The sequence below is a fragment of the Rattus norvegicus genome, chromosome 8 (genome assembly GCF_021556685.1).
Source record: "Rattus norvegicus strain SHRSP/BbbUtx chromosome 8, alternate assembly SHRSP_T2T, whole genome shotgun sequence".
Classification (NCBI taxonomy): domain Eukaryota; kingdom Metazoa; phylum Chordata; class Mammalia; order Rodentia; family Muridae; genus Rattus; species Rattus norvegicus.
In genome coordinates this window covers 91,452,272-91,473,214 of record NC_141541.1, presented here as the reverse complement: position 1 = coordinate 91,473,214, position 20,943 = coordinate 91,452,272, and the positions used below count along the sequence as shown (strand labels likewise).

General features: G+C 40.5%; 1 pseudogene; it reads right to left on the bottom strand.

Moving 5' to 3' along the window:
• Positions 1 to 17,191: 17,191 nt before the first annotated feature.
• Positions 17,192 to 17,596, bottom strand: Tpt1-ps4 (tumor protein, translationally-controlled 1 pseudogene 4; annotated as a pseudogene).
• Positions 17,597 to 20,943: the final 3,347 nt, after the last annotated feature.

The window sequence follows — 20,943 nt, the reverse complement described above, 5'->3', positions numbered from 1 at the left end:
CACTACCACCACCACCACCAGCACCAGCACCAGCACCACCACCACCACCACTACCATCACCACCACCACTGCCAATTAGAGAAAGAGACCAAAAACTTGAAAGTCAGCAAGGGGATGAGGGTTCACGTGGCAGGATTTGGAAGGAGGAAAGGGAAGGGTAAAATGATATGATCTCAAAGAAATAAAGGGAATTATTTTTAAACCATTAAGTATCATGTTCCAGGTCACACACGTGTGGAATCCAGTGGAAGAGCTGATGTCTGAAAGAAGGACACCTGTTTTTAAAGAATGTGACTTTCTTGTTATACAGTTAAAATTTTTGTTAGGATCATATTTAAGGGGGGAAAAGTCCAATTAATTGGCACTAAAGTATTTTCACTGTTTGTTGATAGCTGTGTGTATTAACATCTATTTTCCCTCTCCTAAGAATGAATGACATAATCAAATTAGACACAATCTAGAAATCTGCTTATGAAACATCTTTGGGAAGAAACTAAGAGCTGTGCCCTTAAGGGGATGTTTACAGTGAGGAATTTGCTACCTAGGGAGAAATAGCTTCATCTGTTGGTTACTAATTCAAAGCTTATCTCATGCTCCAGAGCCTCTAGTCCTTTTGAGGATAAGGTTAAGACATCCAGCCTCAAAGTTAGTGATTGGTCCTTCTGACTAACTCCAGGTGAGTGACAGATACTTTCTAAATATTGAAAAAATAGCACGAATTATTTCCAATTCTCTCCACTTAAAAAGCTACACCCCTCAAACCAACCAACCAACCAACCAACCAACCAACCAACCAACCAACCAACCAAATAACCAAACAACCAAAACAACAAACTGGTTCTGACATTCACCAGTTTGTGACTTTGAGCAAAAGGCTCAACTTCCTAAAACCCCAAGCTCCTTACTCTGATGACCCAGTGGGGACTGAGTTAGCGAACCTAACACTGAATGAGAAAGCACCAGTTCTGATTATTGTATTATTCAAAAATGGAGCTGACCTAAAAGACCTGGTTTCAGAGAATACACACAGAGTCATATTTCACAGGAGCAAACCTAACAACACTTTTAGAATATGCTTTGAATTTGATAGGAACCCCCAAAGATGAAAATACCTAGTGTGAATCAGGACGTGAGGGCCTGGGAGATGGTTCATTGGTTAAGAGCACTGGTTGCTCATGCAGAGGATCCGAGTTTGGTTCCCAGCACTCACACAGAGACTCACAGCCATCTGCAACTTCAGTTCCAAGGCAGCTGAAGTCCCCTTCTAGTCTTTGCCAGCACCAGGTGCACACCCAATGAGCATAACTGCACATAAGCAAAACATTTATATGAATCAAAATAAATAAGTGTTAAAAGATAACATGAGTGAGTATAGGTGTTTGTACTGATGTGGAAGTCCTGGGTCCTTTCCATTCTCTACATCAGATAACAAAGCTTCAAAAGGACAATGCTTCCCATAAGAGACCAAGGTCATACCAGATCAAATGAGCTGTGTGGTGGACTTGAGCATTAGTATTAAGCAGTGAGCTGGCCTATGGTCAATCAGCATTTAGTCCCACAGGTTCTCTGGGCTTTTAAACATCAAAGCTCAGTTACATTCCCATTACTTGTTGATACAGAATGTTCAGACTCACGGGGTTTCTGCCTGTCAATCAGGAAATTCTAAAGGAACAGTGTGCTCTGAGTGCCGAGCTCAGTACAAGAAAAAACAGACATCTGACCGGTTCAGCGAATTAATTATTCTTTCCCATACAACTCTGAAAAAACTGACTGCCTGTTTAAGGAGGTTTGAAACTGACTAAATCATCGATATCAGCCCTGAAATGTGTGAAATGATTAGCATGACGTTTTCATAGAGTTTTGGAAGTAAGTCTAGGAGACCCCTCCTGGAAGGGCCATGATAAATTAATTGGTGGTTGGGAGAAATAGCACAGTGGATGTTGAATGCTAAGTCCATAGTGTGCACTCTGAGGTATGCAAAGTTCCTTAGGCTTTTGGTACTATGAGGAACTAAGGATACCTCCCCTTTCTCATTCTTACTGAAGGTGTAAGGCTTGAAGTGAGTCTTAACTACTGGGAGACCCCCCGCCCCCAGGTGAGACACAAGAACAGAGTTCGATGCAAATGCAAGAGGTTTATTTTCAGGCACGTTGGTGTCGACCTTCAATCGGCCCCTCATGACGAGTGACTAGAAGGTGACCCCAAATGGCTATAAACAAGCAGTTTTTATACTTTTTAGGGGTACAGGTTGCATCAGCAAGGTTACAGTTTAAACTTATTGGCTAAGCATATTGACCTTTGAACGTATTGACTAGCAAGCATATGACATGCATTCGAACTCTATCTGGGACCAGAGGGTCAGGTGACTATGTCAGTACATTCTTTGGATTTTCAAGAATGTCCCTGCTCCTCCAGAGAACTGTGGGTGGAGAATGGAACTTGGCCTAGCCTAGACCCGAAGCGGGAAGCTGGTACTTGGCCTAATCTTGACCTGAGGCATAAAGCTTGAGGTGGGCATAAAACTGGTGAAAACCCCTAGGGTCCTTCACAGGAACCCCATAACTTACCTACTTTCTACAAGGTCAAGCCTCTTAATAACTCTTATACTTCAGTAAGAACTAGGGTCCTTCAAAGGATAATCTAGTTTCCATACTAGAGAGACTCAACAGAAGCATGGGAGCCATTCATCCTAAGATACCAGGAGTCCTGCTGACATCAGTCCTTCTAGAAGGTTTTTATTTGGCTTCCACTTTGCTGTACTCAAAGCTCTACTCTCTTGGGGTAATTAACTGGAGTTTTAATAAAGGAAAAGACTGTAACCAACAGGTTGTAATCACATTCAACTGTCTTATTTGAGTAACTGGTCTTGAATGATGAGGAAGGGTTATTTACAAATGTAGAAAGCAACCTAAAGAAAAGTTTGGATGCTTGAAAGAATGTTTCGTGGTTGGAAAGTAGAAAGTATTCTCCTTTTCTGATAATATTGGGTCATAAGAAAGGAACCTTGACCTTTAGAATCTTCTTAGTAGTAGTAGTAGTTGTGGCGGCCCTGACCTACCTTTATGCATCATAAGAAGTCTCAAAGGCCTGAATGGTTGGCATTCCTTCATGGTCCTTTTTTTTCACTGATGGACTCCATTGCTCAGCTCTGCTCTGCTCCTTTTCCACTGCTCACTCCTTCCTGCTGTCCTCCTCCTCCTCTGTCTCCCTTTCTTCCTCTTCTCTCCTCTTGCTTTCTTCTCATCTTCCTCTTGGCCTCCATTACTTTCTTGTTTTCTGGTTAGAGTCTAAGTTTCTCAAGGGTAAGGATTAGTTTAGTTTCAAACTACAAAAATAAAATATGTTTACTAAGTTTAATTTCATCAAAACTTTGCCATTTTTATTTCCTATTATATCCAGGAACTCAGCTTATAGCATTTGTTTTTATTTGTCTATTCAAAATAAAAAATAAAAAACCCCATTACCTTCCACTTTGTACCTGAATAGTGACATCATGGAACTCACTTTCTGTATCATCACTTTTACACACCTCTATGTGAAGTGAAAGGATGAAGTGGACTAATGTGCACAAGCACTTGCTGTCTTTGAGCAGGGTCTGAGATGCTCATTTTTATAAGAAGGATCACCAAAGTTAAAGCTGAGTTGGAGCATAAAAATTTAAGGTAAGTAACATTAGAAATACGTTTAATTACTGTGACCTTTATGGAATATATATATATATATATATATATATATATATATATATATATATATACCAAAGACTAACATTGTGACAAAATTAAAACCTCAGGACTATACTAGTCTTTTAGTTAATAATATTTAAATGGTTAGAAATAGATACAAATTTTATGAGATGCCAAAAGCTCTCCTAAAGAACTATGAAGTAACGATTTCAGTTAAACCCCATGTTCTCATGTGTGTAGTTTGGTCCACCATGTTACAGTGATGTCACTAATTACCGCTGGAAGTCACTGAGAGTAGTACTCAGCCTACCCAAATCCTCAAAGCAAGTCGGTGACCTTACTTTCTGACTAGGGATGAAATTATTTCACTCAGGATCTCAAAGCACAGCAACACAGTTTTCTTCTTGGATTTAAAGATGAAATACAGCTTTGTATAAGTGTCTGTCTGTCCCCATGATGTTCTGTCCAGAATTCTCAACCTGACTTTGCTTTTGTTTTAGTGCTTGTGGCAGAATCCCACTGAGAGCTGAAGCACTTTCCTTAGCTGCAACAACTCTCAGATATCCATGGGTTAGTCACTGTCATGTGTCACCAAGTTTTCCGTCAACTCTATCAGAGAGCCGTCGCTGACTTTTATTGGTAAACCAGTACAGTTTGGGGGTTCTCTATCTATAATTTCTTTGTTACCTGTCGGAAAAGTTTGTTAATCTGTCTGTCTCTTGGGTGTATCACCTTTTGATGGAAGCCTGGTCCCACTTCCTTCACGACTCTGCCCTCTCATGTAAAACCGTTCAGCAGAGAAAAACATCTGACACACATTTGCTGAATGAGAAATGAAACTGCTGAGAAAGTGTCAATTGTTGTCTGTGAGGCATTCTAGGTGCTGATTGGTGAATTATACCACTGGATATATCTAGTGCTGTGGTCCAGCATGGGCCTATCTCTAGCAAAAGTGACTTGTGGACTCATGTCCTGCCTCTGGTCTTCTCACATTTGCCTCCGTTGCTCTGAATTTTTGTGCAAATCTGTGGGAGCCAGTCTCTTAAGCTGCTGCTTGTCAAAGTTCTCCATGTTTTTTGTTTTTGTTTTGTTTTGTTTTAATGTACCAATCCAGGAGCTGCAGCTGTGGATTTCCTGGGTGTGTCCTCTCATTCTTGCGTTTGACTGCTTGTAGAGTCCTGCTTGGGCCATGCTGTTTCAGGCCCTTTGAACTTTCTGTTTTCTCCAACCCTCATTAAATAGTTCTCTTTATTCTCTGGGCTCACACAATTCCCCTCTGTCATCCTTGCTCAGAGTATCTACCTCATACCTTCTGACGTGATACTCAGCCTTCAGTTTGAGCTCACCAGGTGAAATGCTCTGTAGGCTCCTGATGGGCATTTGTCTCACTGACAACAGTAACTTACACTTGGCCATTTGGGCTCTGAGGCTTGAGTCTTACCTAACCGTCCATTTTTGTCCACCAGCAACCTTTAATTACCTGAACTGTCGTGGATGTTGATTCTTGTATTATAGTTTGGTGTGCACCCCATGATCAGTTTTCAGTGTTTAAACAAATAAATTGGATCATGGATATAAGGAACATCTAGCATTCTGACTGTTGGGGATCCTAGTGTCACATTGTTCCCCCTAACCCCTATGTAAATAGTGTCCAGCTTATCTATGTTATTTTACCCATTTATTTAGTTGGATACTCCTGAATTTATTAACTTGGAATTACTGCTTGTGCGCTACCCTCTAAGCAGAACAATTGGCACCCTTGTAAGAGCGACCCTATCTGTCTGCAAAATATACCATGGCCTTATGCCTATTGGCTGTTGGTTTATGGTCCTCGAGGGCGAGCTAAGGATGGTGACTAGACTCTCCCTAGCCATCCAGCTACTCTTCCCAGCCAGTTTTATCTAATTCTTCCCTAAGTGCAGGGGTCTCAGGGAAGGGCAGAGTTGGAGAAGACTAGAAGTGGCTCTGTCTACAAGGCAGTGTGGAACCTTCTTCCACACTGAGTGAAGACTCAAGATAGGCTGCATGGGGGTCACCCATGCTCTGGTTAGTAACATTACCTATGCTCTGTAATTAAGTCCAATAAATTCCCCAGGGTGAGCTTCAGTGCAATCCTAACTGGAAACCAAATTTAGGAGAGGCTAGACCATGTACAGACCCTTCCGGGGAATAATTTCAGTTACACTTCTTGTTTATTGTGGATGATGGTGGTTGCAACTGGTGCAAATGATAACTAGGAAGAGTGTTAAGTACTCTTTAAAAAGATTGTGGTACACAATCTTTATTTAACTAGCTTAAACATAATTTTTATATTTATTCTTCTAATTAAAAAAACAAAGGTTGAATTGTTAGGTAAAGTCAAATTCTCCCTTCCCTTTGCCCCTCCCTCCCTTCTTCTTCCCACCCCCTCCTGTCTTTCTTAGTTCCTACTTGTTTGGGGTCAAAGATACTCTAAGTTGCCTTGTGGTGGAGGCAAGCAGGCTGACCATGGAGCTAACATAATGGCTCACATCCTGTTGCTTCTCTCTCCACACTGCTAGTTGCCTGACTTGAAACATTAATGAGCTGTGAAATATTCTTCTTCTGTTAATTTAACTCAAGGGAGATCACTGGGGGTTTGTTTCAAAAGTTGAGACAGAAAGGAAGGCTTAGCTTACAGATTAGCGCAGTGAAATATATTTTTTTCTTTGCAAAATGAACTAAAACACGCAAAACAAAACTAAAAACAAAACAAAAAAACCCCATTCCACCAACCAATCAACAAAACCAGTTAAAATTGTATGCTAAGAATGATTACATGATTTAATTATATATATGTATATATATATTTAGTTATAATTTAGACACTTGAATGAAAGACCACATTTTATAAAATAATAAAATTCAAAAAACAGAACTTTGAGTTCCTTGCACTCAAATCCCGTGGTGAAGAGAGTTGAACACCCAGAAGTGCAGACCATCCTGAGACCACAGGGCAGACTGCCACTTCTGCCCACCTCTGCCCACATCCCTGGTCCAAGAGGAAACTGCATAGTGCCTCTGGACACAGGAATATAGGAACAGTCATCCGCCAGTACCTGCGGTTCTGGTCTGTGCCCAGAACTGAACTGAACTGAACTGAAGTGAACTGAACGGGTCAAACAGCTCTCTGCACCCAAATCCTATGGGGGAGAGAGCTGGACCCTCAGAAGTGCAGACAGTCCTAAGAAATCAGAGGAGACTACCCTTTGCCCACATTTCAACCCAAGAGGGAATCACCTAGTGCCAGCTGTGTCCCCTGGGTGCAAGGACCTAAGAGCAGTCAGGGGCAGGACACATCTGATTCCTGCCTGCACCGAGAGCTGAAAGACAGTCACCAGGAGCACCTACACGCCTGAGAGCACAGCACCTGCTCCCAGAAACTGCTGAAAGAAAACAGGAAAACAGTTCTACAGGAGTGCTGACACAGAGGCCTACAGGAGGGTCAAGCCACTGTCAGAAACAGTAAGACAAGCTAACACCAGAAACAACTGGATGGCGAGAGTCAAGTGCAGGAACCTAAGCAACAGAAACCAAGACTACTTGGCATCATCAGAGCCCAGTTCTCTCACCAAAGAAAATACCGGATATCCAAACACAATGGAAAAGCAAGATTTAGATTTAAAATCACAGTTTATCATAATGATGGAGGACTTTTTTTTTTTTTTGGTTCTTTTTTTCGGAGCTGGGGACCAAACCCAGGGCCTTGCGCTTCCTAGGCAAGCGCTCTACCACTGAGCTAAATCCCCAACCCCCAATGATGGAGGACTTTAAGAAGGACGTAATTAACTCCCTTAAAGAAATGCAGGATAACACAAATAAACAAGTAGAAGCCATTAAAGAGGAAACACAAAAATCCCTGAAAGAATTACAGGAAAACACTAACAAACAGGTGAAGGAATTGAACAAAACCATCCAGAATTTAAAAATGGAAATAGAACAATAAAGAAAGCACAAAGGGAGACAACCCTGGACATAGAAAACCTAAGGAAGAGACCAGGAACTAAATGGATTTAACAGATATTTATAGAACATTCCATCCTGAAACAAAAGGATATACCTTCTTCTCAGCACCTCATGGTACCTTTTCCAAAACTGACAATATAATTGGTCACAAAACAGGTCTCAATAGATACAGGAAGGTAGAAATAATCCCCTGCATCCTATCAGATCATCACGGGCTAAGGCTGGTCTTCAATAACAACAATAATGACAGAAAGCCCACATGTACATGGAAGTTGAACAATGCTCTACTCAATGACAACTTGGTTAAGGAAGAAATAAAGAAAGAAATTAAAGACTTCTTAGAATTTGAAGAAAATGAAGATACAACATACCTAAAATTTACGGGACACAATGAAAGCAGTGCTAAGAGGAAAGCTCATAGCTCTGAGTGCCTGCAAAAAGAAACAGGAGAGAGCATACATCAGCAGCTTGACAGCACACCTAAAAGCTCTAGAACAAAAAGAAGCAAATACATCCAAGAGGAGTAGAAGGCAGGAAATAATCAAACTCAGAGCTGAAATCAACCAAGTAGAAACAAAACGGAATATACAAAGAATCAACAAAATCAGGAGCTGGTTCTTTGAGAAAATCAACAAGATAGATAAACCCTTAACCAGACTAACAAGAGGTCACAGAGAACGTATCCATATTAGCAAACTCAGAAATGAAAAGACATAACAACAGAATCTGAGGAAATTCAAAAAAATCATCAGATCCTACTACAAAAGCCTATATTCAACAAAACTGGAAAATCTGGAGGAAATGGACAATTTTCTAGACAGATAGGTACCAAAGTTAAATCAGGAACAACTAAACCATCTAAACAACCTCATAACCTAAAGAATCATTTTCAATTCTAGAATTTTGTTGATTGTTCTTTCTGAAGAAATAAAGTCTTGGCACATTGTATTTATGTTATAATATTTTTTTGTATTTGGTGCCCAATATTTTTCTATGTTCAAATAAATCAATCTCAAAATTGAAAAAAAAGTCCCCCAACCAAAAAGAGTTCAGGACCAGATGGACTTAGTGAAAAATTCTATCAGATATTCACAGAACACCTTATACCAATACTTTCCAAACTATTCCACAAAACAGAAACAGACGGAGCACTACCAAATTCCTTCTATGAAGCCACAATTACTCTTATATCTAAACCCAACAAAGAGAGAGAATTTCAGACCAATTTCCCTTATGAATATTAACACAAAAATACGCAATAAAATTCTTGCAAACCGAATTCCAGAACACATCAAAATGATCATCCATCATGATCAAGTAGGCTTCATCCCGGGGATACAAGAATGGTTTAGTATACAGAAATCCATCAATGTAATCCACTATGTAAACAAACTCAAAGAAAAAAACCACATGATTATTCCGAAAAAGCATTTAACAACACCCCTTCATGATAAAACTCCTGGAAAGATCAGGAATTCAAGGCCCATACTTAAACATAGTAAAATCAATATATGGCAAACCAGTAGCTAACATCAAACTAAATGGAGAGAAACTTGAAGCAATCTCACTGAAATCAGGGACTAGACAAGACTGCCCACTCTCTCCCTACTTATTCAATATAGTACTCGAAGTCCTAACCAGAGCAATCAGACAATGAAAGGAGGTCAAAGGGATACAAATTGGAAGGGAAGAAGTCAAAATATCACTATTTGCAGGTGATATGATAATATACTTAAGTGACTTGAAAAGTTCCACCTGAGAACTACTAAACCTGATAAACACCTTCAGCAAAGTGGCTGGGTATAAAATTAACTCAAATAAATCAGTAGCCTTCCTCTACTCAAAGGATAAACAGGCTGAGAAAGAAATTAGGGAAATGACACCCTTCACAATACTCCCAAATAATATAAAATATCTTGGTGTGACTTTAACCAAGCAAGTGAAAGATCCGTATGACAAGATCTTCAAGTCTCTGAAGAAATAAATTGAAGAAGATCTCAGAAGATGGAAAGATTGCCCATGCTCATGGGTTGGCAGGATTAATACAGTAAAAATGGTCATTTTGCCAAAAGAAATTTACAGATTCAATGCAATCCCCATCAAAATTCCTACTCAATTCTTCACAGAGTTAGAAAGAGCAATTTGCAAATTCATTTGGAATAACAAAAACCCAGGATAGCGAAAACTATACTCAATAATAAAAGAACTTCTGGGGGAATCACAATCCCTGACCTCAAGCAGTATTACAGAGTAATAGTGAGAAAATCTGTATGGTATAGGTATAGAGACAGGGAGGTAGATAAGTGGAATAGAATTGGAGACCCAGAAATGAACCCACACACTTAAGCTTAAGCTTAAGTCCAAGTGGATCAAGGACCTCCACATCAAACCAGATACACTCAAACTAATAGAAGAAAAAGTGGGGAAACATCTCGAACACATGGGTATGGGGAAAATTTCCTGAACAAAACACCAATGGCTTATGCTCTAAGATCAAGAATTGACAAATGGGACCTCATAAAACTGCAAAGCTTCTGTAAGGCATAGGTCACTGTCATTAGGACAAAACGGCAACCAACAGATTGGGAAAAGATCTTTACCAATCCTACATCTGATATAGGGCTAATATCCAAAATATACAAAGAACTCAAGAAGTTAGACTCCAGAGAGCCAAATATCTCCATTAAAAAATTGGGTACAGAGCTAAAGAAAATTTCTCAGCTGAAGAATATGGAATGGCCCAGAAGCACCTAAAGAAATGTTCAATATCCGTAGTCATCAAGGAAATGCAAATCAAAACAACCCTGAGATTCCACCTCACACCAGTCAGAATGGCTAAGATAAAAACCTCAGGTGATAGCAGATGCTGGAGAGGATGTGGAGAAAGAGGAACACTCCTCCATTGTTGGTGGGATTGTAAGCTGGTACAACCATTCTGGAAATCAGTCTGGAGGTTCCTCAGAAAATTGGACATTGAACTACCTGAGGATCCAGCTATACCTCTCTTGGGCATATACCCAAAAGATGCTCCATCATACAACAAAGACACGTGCTCCACTATGTTCATCGCAGCCTTATTTATAATAGCCAGAAGCTGGAAAGAACCCAGATGCCCTTCAACAGAGGAATGGATACAGAAAATGTGGTACATCTACACAATGGAATATTACTCAGCTATAAAAAACAATGACTTTATGAAATTCATAGGCAAATGGGATGAACTAGAAAATATCCTGAGTGACGTAACCGAATTACAGAAAAACCCACATGGTATGCATTCATTGATAAGTGGATATTAGCCCCAAAACTCAAATTACCCAAGATGCAATCCACAGACCACAGGAAGCTCAAGAAGTAGGATCACCAAAATGCGGATGCTTCCACTCCTTCTTAAAAGGGGGAATAAAAATATCCATAGGAGGGGTTATGGGGGCAAAGTTTAGATCAGAGACTGAAGGAAGGGCCATTCAGAGTCTGCCCCACATGTGGCCCATATATATATCTACCAATACTAGATAAGATTGATGAAGCTAAAAAGTGCATGCTGAAAGGGACTGGGTATAGATTTCTCCTGATAGATACATCCAGAGCATGTCCAATACAGAGGTCAATGCTAGAAGCAAACCACTGAAATGAGAACAGGACCCCCTTTAGGGGAATTAGAGGAACTACTGAAAGGTCTGAAGGGGTTTGCAACCTCATAAGAACAACAATGCCAACCAACCAGAGCTTCCAGGGACTAAACCACTACCAAGACTATACATGCACTGACCCAGGGCTCCAACTGCATAGTTAGCAGAGGATAGCCTTGTTGGGGCACCAGGGGAAGGGGAAGCCCTTGGTCCTGCCAAGGTTGGACCCCCCAGTGCAAAGGAATGTCAGGGGGGGACACCGGTATGGAGGAGTGGGTGGGGATAGGGGGCTTATGAACAGGAAACCAGGAAAGGGCATAACATTTGAAATGTAAATAAAGAAATATATCCAATTAAAAAAATAGAACCTGGTCCTGGAAAAAAAAACCTTCAAAAATCACCATAACATGTATGATGCTAACAGTTTTTCTCCTAATTAATTTAAATCAGTGAATCTCAGTTTAGCAGCTTGTTGCTTTTCTTTTGCCTGACTTAAGACTTACTTAATTTCTTCCTTCCTTCCTTCCTTCCTTCCTTCCTTCCTTCCTTCCTTCCTTCCTTCCTTTCTTCCTTCCTTTCTTTCTTTCTATATTTCATGACTGGCTTATCATTATCTAAATAAAAATAGTCCCTAAGAAAATGTTTATGTAAATTAAAAATGAAAATATTATAGGAAAGGTAAACTCTCATTTGCACATATTTACATACCAATAGATAAATAGCAATCTCAAGAAAGATAATATTTTAAATTCTTTAAAAAAATTCTATTTGGGGCTAAAGAGGTGGCTCAGCAGTTAAGAATGCTTGTTGTTCTTGAAGAGGACTGAAATTTGGCTTCTTGTACCCATATCAATCAGCTCACAACTGCTTGAAACTCAGTTCTAGGGCATCAGACACCCTTTTCTGGCCTCCTCAGACACCTGCATACCTGTGCACATACCTACACACACACACACACACACACACACACACACACACACATGCACACATGCACACACACACATGCACACATGCACACACACATGCACACATGCACACACACATGCACACATGCACACACACACACACTCCAATACACATAAAAATCATGTCATCTATATTATTTTACTATTATTGGTAGTGGTAGTGTGCATGCATGAATGCACATGTGTGTGCCACAGCATGTGTACGGTGGACAGAGGGCAACTTTTGGACATGGAGCTGACTCTTTCCTTCCACTATGCATTTAGTGGATCAAAGTCACATCAACTTGCATAGTAAATACATTACCAAAGAGTCATTTCCATCAAAGTTAAAAAAAACCCCACCATTTCAAATTTAAAGTATTATTGCATTGTTTAGTAATGAAAAGGCACTTTTGAGACATTAGAATCCCTAAATTATGCCAGATGGTTGTGCACACCTTTAATCTTAGAACTCTGCAGGCAGAGGCAGGTGGATCTCTGAGTTTGAGGCCAGCTTGGTTTACAGAGTGAGTTCCAGGACAACCAGGGCACAACAGAGGAACCCTGTCTCAAAACCAAAACCAACCAACCAAACCAAACAACAAGGAAGGCGTCTGCAATTTAGATTTGATTTAACTGGCTAAATTTACTTGAATGTAGTTAATAGAACACTGAATTGGCAGTTTATTGAGTACATTAATAAATTAAACTGTTTTTAGAGTAATCACTCCTTATTTCACTAAATACAATGTTTAGTTTAGTTTAGTTTTTCAAGACTACATGACATAAACATTCCTTGGGCAGTAGTGCTTAACCCATGTTCACTTTCATACTTTTTATCAATTTACTTAAAACATTTGAAATTCAAATAACATAATGGAATATTGCTGCCCCACTCTAGATCTAGAATCTAGTAGACAAGAGTTTCCCCCCAGCATTCTTTTGATCACTTTATTTATAAGGGTCTTCAGCTATTTTCTTTGAAATCTTGGCAGTTAATGGAAGGCATAGCATTTTCCTGTAGAGAGTGTTTCCACGGAAGTTTTCAGCAGACTCTCTTAGAGTTGCTTGTTGATGGCTCAAAATCCAATATAACAGCCATCTTTTACTCAATAAGCTCAGGATTTTGGCTCAGGTACAGCTTGACTGAGGTAAAAAGACCCATCTACTGTGGGTGGCACCATTCCCTAAGAATAGATAGTGTAAACTGAACACTGGTAAACACAAATGCATTGATTGTTCTTTTCTTCTGACTCTGGATGTAGTATGATCAACTGCTTCAAGCTCCTCATCGTGATTTCTCCACCATGATGAAGTAGTGTGGAATTGTTGCTAAATAGACCCTTACCCCTGTTAAGTTGCTTTGGTTAGGTTATTTTATCACATCAAAAGAAAAGGAAAATTAGACAGAAGTTGCTACCAAGAAGTGTGGCTGTTGCTGTGGTAAGTCTGACTGCATGGCTTTTAAGCCCTCAGAATTGTTTTATGGGAGGCATATGGAAGAGTTTGGAACTTTGAGCAGGAGTAACTGCTGAGCGCAATGGATACAGCTTAGTGAGCCATTCCTGTGGGAGCTCAGATGATAAAAGTGCTGAGAGAAATGCTCACAGCCGAAGCCCAGCTCCTGAGGCTTGAGATGGGAAGAACTCTCGGTAGAGCTGGGCTAGTTGCTATCCATATACTAGCTTCATTCCGTTTGTGTCCCAAGAACCTGAGTGAAACCGAATTTAAAGATTATGAACTGATGTGTTATGCATAGCACATTTCAAGGATAAATGATCTTCAATCTGGAGCTGAAGAAGAGGTCTTCTAGATTCTAGAGAAACATCTTGAACTGCACTGGGAGAATAGGAAAAGTGTCTCAAGTGCAAAACTATACCTTAGAGTCTCCATCTTATAAAGATCTGAATTCATTTAAAGGGGTACAATTTTTAAATAAAAAGGGGTTCCTTACTCCTCAAAAGCAACCCCCCAGGAAACTCTTTTTTTCCAATGTCAGCACACGGTAGAGCTGTTACAGCTATGGTCGACAGAGGGCAGGCTACATCTTGAACTGATAGAGGAACTTGAAAACATCATTCAGGTGGTCCTTGTAAAAGATGTGGTGGATGCAATATTGAGACGGTCCTGCAGAACAGGTGAGGCCAGCCAGGCAACGTGTGACAGAGTTAGAGTTGATAAAAATAGACGTCATGGGCTGTCATGTGAAGGTATGAAGGTGAAACCTTAGTACACTGGAAATCTCAGGGGCCCTGGCACATCTGTTAAGGAGGGCTGCACACATGGAGTGGAGCTGGACTAAGTCTATGAGAGAAGTTATATGTATTGCCAGTGGCAAGACCGGAGGGATGGGACAACCTGAGCCCATTGGGAACCTGAGAATTATGTTACAAACCCCAGGCACTGGGAATGGAGCTGTAGAACTTTGTGTTTGCCTTGTTGGACTTTGTTTTTCCTATGGTTGTGTGGAGGGTAAAAGGACCAAAGTAAAAACACTCTGACTGTGACTTGACCCCAAACTCAAGACCAGAGCCAAGAAACAGAATCCCACCAATCCCTGAGCTTGCCACAGAAACCCAGTTGCTGAGTACAAAACTCAGCCATACTGTGAGCTCGCCCCAAGCTTATGACTGGAAATCTTCATCCTGGAAAGCTCCACCCCACCAAGACACCCTATCTAATCCTGCCTTCTGCTCAATTCTCTGCTGCTTCTCTTCAGAGCAGAGGCAGCCACCCTCCTGCCTCCCCTCCCAATAAATCTCGTAAGTGAGGTTTGTTGTGTGGTGTGACTTCGTGGTATTCTTTGACTCCCAAATGCCGGGGTACCTCTCAGTGCAGAAACCTTCCCCTGCTGGAGCAGAGCTGTAATACTTCTGTAGTGGAAGCCTTTTTCCTTCAGAGCTGCAGCACTTACAGTGTGATGGGTTTATTCCATGTTCTTTTCTTTTTTGAAATAGAAATGCTTGCTCTGTAGCATTACACGTTAGACGTATGTAGCATGTTCTTTATTTTATAGGTGCTCATAGTTAAGATAGTTTGGATGTTTACCTGTTGGAATTTTAAAAGACTCTTGTCTCCTTTTTTTTTTTCAGATCTGGGGACCGAACCCAGGGCCTTGCGCTTGCCAGACAAGCGCTCTACCACTGAGCTAAATCCCCAACCCCTTAAAAGACTATTGTCAACCCGACCCAATAGAGAACACCAGGGAAGAGTGTCAGTGCGGAATTATCCAGACTAAGCTGGCCATGGCTGTGCTGTGGAGGATCATCTTGACTGCATGAACCAGAGTGTGAAGATCCACCTACTGTGCAACTCTTCCCAGGAAGGGGGTAGGAATTGTGCAAGGTGGAGAGTGTGAGCTGACACTAAGATGTGCATTCTGTTTTTGTGGATGTGATGTGAATCTCTGTTCGTTAAATTGGGGAAGTCACGGTCATTTGGAATTGTGAGCTAAACAAGCCTATTATCCCTTAAGTTGCTTTTGTCAGGGCATTTTATCACAGAAACAGAAACTCATACAAAGACATGGAATATTCCTATCTGTGAATGCACATGTGAGCATGCGTATTCATCCATGCTTGCCCACGGGGAAGCCAGAGGTTGATGGGAGGTGTTCTCTTCACTTATTCTCAACTGTGCTTTTTTGAGAGAAGGTCTCTTAACTTACTTTTTGAGACAGGGTCTTTCACCAAACCTGAAGCTTATCCCTTGGGCAACTCTGAGTGGCTGTCCAGCTTCTACTACCCCTTGCTCCAGCCGTGTGTGTGTGTGTGTGTGTGTGTGTGTGTGTGTGTGTGTGTGTGTGATGAGTTAGAAGTCCTTTGCCCGCTGAGCCATCTCTAGAGCTCACAATTCTCTGTTGAAATCCACTTTATGCAGGAACCTGCTGTTTTTAGTGTTTTCTATTCATGATTTGTATTTGGTTATATTTTCAGTTATTTTATGCAGTGTTGACACGAATAGTCTTAACTTTCATCTGGTTTTCTCACTTTCATTATCCTATTAATACTTTTGAATAAGCCTTATGCTGGTTTTTATTTGGTTGTATCTTTAGATACTTTTATTCTCAGTGCAGAAAGTGCTACTTATTATTATTTTTTTCATAAAACTGGCTTGGCCACATGTTCTTTCTATTAATCTGTCTTGCTTCAGTTAAGAAAACCAAGCAACTTCAGCCACATTGAGAATGCAGACTAAATTGCTTCTACCCTGCTTTATATAAATGTGTAACCCCACAGTTTTTATTTTCTCTGTTTTTTCCACCTCTCTTTTTTTCTGCAGAGGGCTTTAAAAATAAAACCCAGTTACACAAATGATGGAAAGGATGCAAGAAAAAAGAATCCTTATTCACTGTTACTAGAGTAGTGTGAACAGGAAATTAGAGAAATTAATGTGGAGATTCCCCAAAACACTAGAAATGGAATTACTGTTTGCTTCTACAATTCCAGTCTGGAGTTTGGACCCAAAGAATACAACCATCACCAATATACCCCCACTTTTTATTGTGGCACTATTCACAGTAATCAAATTATAAAGATAGCTAAGGTGCTCATTAGAAACTGAATGGATAAAGAAAATATGCTGTTTATATATACTGTAGAATATTAACCATAAACAAGAATGATGTTATGTCAAGTAAGTTTTTAGATGAAACTGGAGATCATCTATTAGGCAAAATAAGTCAGACTTAGATAAATATTACATATTTTCTCTCACATGTGCAATCCATATTTTTAAAATTTAAATGCGCTTTATTTTTAGACAACCCACATGACATGTTTTTTTTTCTTTAAAAAAGAAAAAGCAGTGCCTCCACTCCAAGTAAATCACAGTCAAAATAAAAGCTCAAGATGGTATCAGTCCCATTTGTCCTAAGTCCTGGTGTTGGATGGATGGTAAGCAGCAGCCAATTATAGTGACAGGTGACAGATTCCATTTGTCTAATTTGTTAACATTTTTCCATCTCTAAGCCATCCTTAAAGAAAATCATGAACGGAGTCACACCGTCTTCACAGTAGTCCAGTAGAGCAACCATACTTACCATCATGTTTTCACCAATAAAAAACTGGTAGCTATTGAAATTAGCAAGGATGTGCTTAATTTGCTCTGCAGCTCCAGTCTAAAAGACTTTTTCTGGTTTCTGTTCAAGTCAGCCTTTGAGTGGTTTTATGTAGTCTTTGATATATGTTTTGTAAGCCTCTTTTGTGAAGCTGGTTTCTTGTAAGTGATGGTTCATGACAATGCCAACACCGGTGACTACCGTGCTTTCAGTACCTTTGCCCTCCGGACCTTCAGTGCAAGCATTTCCACCAATGAGAGAATCATCAATGGCACCCTCTGATCTACTGACCATCTTGCCCTCCACCTCCAGGCACAGCCAGTCCATGATCTCCCAGATCTTGTAGATGTTGGAGAACAACTCGTCATGGCTGACGAAGTCCCGGTAGATGATTATAGTGATGGTTGGGGACAGCGGCACTAGCCAGACAGCACACAAAGAGCATGGTGTAGCTGGAGTGGTGCTTGGGGAGAGGAGGGAGCAGGTGTTAAAGCATGCAATCCATATTCGTGATGGTTATACTTGGTTGCCAACTTTACTACATCTGGAACTAGCTAAAATGAATGAATGAATGAATGACATGGCTGTGAGAGATTTGTATTTAATTTGAAGTAGGAAGATCTACTTCTAATCCAGATTTTGAGGGGGGAGGGAAGATATAATCTGGGTCACACTTCCTGTTGGAAGCCTGTATAGGAATATGGAAGAAAGAAGCATTTGCTCTTTGCTGGCTTGTTCTCACCTTACTAGTAAGTTATTTACTTCACTGTCTTAAGAACCCATTTCTTCAGGATTCCAACATCTACTGAAGACCAGCTGAGACATCCAGCCTCAAGGAATGGATAACAAATAGATTCTTGGACTTTCTGTTCGCAACCAGACATTGTTGGATTAGCTGGACTGCAGCCTACAGGTCATTCAACATCCCCCCCCCACTGTAGGTTTTGCCATTCTAGAGAACCCTGACTAATGCAATAGTATAGAAAGATACGAAAAGAAAATGGGAAAATGATCCAAGTGCATTACGTTTGTGCAAGGTCATATAGCAATCAACACTAGTATCAACAGTTACAGCCACAGTCACACCAAAAAGATGGTTAATTTCATTCCTCTGATTGCCACAAAATTTGAATGATGGCTGCACTTTTTGAATGTGTATAAGGTTTACACACAGAAGCCCTTTCTGCAAAGCTTCCTGCACTTCAGTTTGCCTTGAATAATCTTCGATAACTGTTTTGGAGATAGACTTTACCTGCTGTTTCCCAGAGATGGAGTTTACAATTCTCTTTCTTGTTCTCCTTTGGAATGCTTTCCTTTGGTAAACATGTCTGTTTTTATACTGATGCATAAAGTTGTTTTCTCTTCTCTACCATGCTTTGTCTCTGCTGGAGAGAACACTAAAGACTTGTTGGGATTTACGAATCATGAAGACAATGAAAGTTTGTACAACGCGGAGTGCTCAGTATTAATTTAAACTCCTTTTGATATGCACCAGTTAAGAAAGAACAAACATTGTTTTAGTTTACTTTAATAGAATCATCCAAGTAACAGTTCTCAAACAAAGGAACAGCTTCAGAATCTGAAATTTAAAACTCATTTATCAGGTTTTGGTGGAAATATTTTAAGAAAGGGAATCTGTGTGTCTTTGTATCCAATGGAGACAGCCAGTATCATCCATTTTTGTAAATAGAAAATACCAAAGCCCAAGGGTTGGGAGAAATTTCTACCTACATGGAGATGTGGATTGTCTATGGGTGGGGCTGTTCTACCTAAGGTTAAAAAAGAATCACCTGACAAGGAGAGACCATGGGAAAAAACAGTGAACATGTATTGTTGCCTGGCAACAATAATGGCATGTCTAGGAAACTCCTGTTCTCAGGCTTCATAGTATCTGGGTAGTTACAAAGACTTTTACTCTGAGAGGTCATAGAATAGGCCATTTTAGAAAGAGGTCATTTTTATGTGTTCCTTTAGATACCTGACACACAATGCAAGCTTAATAAAATAGTATGTAAAATGACACCTCTAGGAAAAGATTGCATTTTAGACCTCTACTTTCCTCGCCACTGAACAGAGTGTGAAAGCAGTGCTAGAGGTAAGAGAGTGTGTGCAGTCCCAGCAGCACACTCAATGTGTTGTGGGATGTTGATCATAATAATCCTGGTTTTCAGGGAAATCAAAGCAGTTCTTCCACAGATCATTTTCAGACTTTTACCAGTATTTGTTTTAAATCTCTTGTTAAGAGGGTCTGCACTCGGGGCTGGGGATTTAGCTCAGTGGTAGAGCGCTTACCTAGGAAGTGCAAGGCCCTGGGTTCGGTCCCCAGCTCCGAAAAAAAGAACCAAAAAAAAAAAGAGGGGTCTGCACTCGTATGTGAATGATTACGAGGAAGCAGAATGAAACCTAAGGTTTAAAATGCTAGATGTTGAGGTTCAGTGAGTGCAGCTTTCAGTCATATATAGAAGACACAACCTCACAGTAGATGGTCTGATCCCCTGCTCTTACAACCTTTCCATCCCCTCTTCCAAGATGTGCCCTGAGCCTTAGGTCTGCCTAAGGGCTGCATTGTAGATGTACCAACTGGGGATGGACACCTCACATTCATTTGCTTTCTGCATATTGCTACAGGTTTCTGTGATAGTCTCCATCTGTTGCAAAAGGATGCTTCTTTGATGGTGGATGAGGGCTACATTTACCTATAGGTTATCCAATCCCAGGTCGCCATCTCTAAACACACACACACACACACACACACACACACACTCATACACACACTCATACACACACTCATACACACACTCATACACACACACTCATACACACACTCATACACACTCATACACACACACTCATACACACACACTCATACACACACACACTCACACACACACACACTCATATCTGTGTATGTAATAATAATAGCAACTAAAGTTTAGAAGGACTGGGGAGACATAGGAGAGTTGTAGGGGGAAGGATGGGGTGAAAACATAAACACAGCAATCCTGTGTAGCCTTCTCAAAAACAATATAATAAATAAATCAATAAATAAAATGTTAAAAAAGTAAAATTCCAGGCTTTAACAAGCCCTTTGAATCTTAGGATCAAATCTTAGGATCAGCAGGGCATTAAGCTTATATGGTATTATCTGACTTTAGGGTACCAAAGAACTATGGGAGCTTATGTGGTTTTGTGTGACGCAGACTCTGCCTTCGGCTGTGCACCTCAGTCTTTTTTCTGTATACTGACTGGCTGACGACTGCTCACACAGATTCTGGTAAACATCTAGCAACTCTGAGTAGTCAGACCTTATCATCTCAGTGGCTAAGAATTTCTTGGCTGCCCATAGATGAAAGCAAGTGTGATGTATGATATAAAATGGAAAGAAACCAACAGTGTAGAAAGACGCAGGGGAGGCCACGAGACCTCAGATACCTGTGGCTGGAGGATTGCCTTCCTGAGGGCACATCGCCCAAGTGGTCCCGTAGGAGTAGAGTCTAGAATTAAAATTAAATAAAGCACTTTTGCTTATATTTCATTTTAGGGTAGAACTTCTTAAGACGACAAAGATAGTTGTCTGATCTGGCGATCTGCTGTGTTCCGGACCGTATACCCGGAAGTGAGGGAGATAAAGGGCTAAAGAC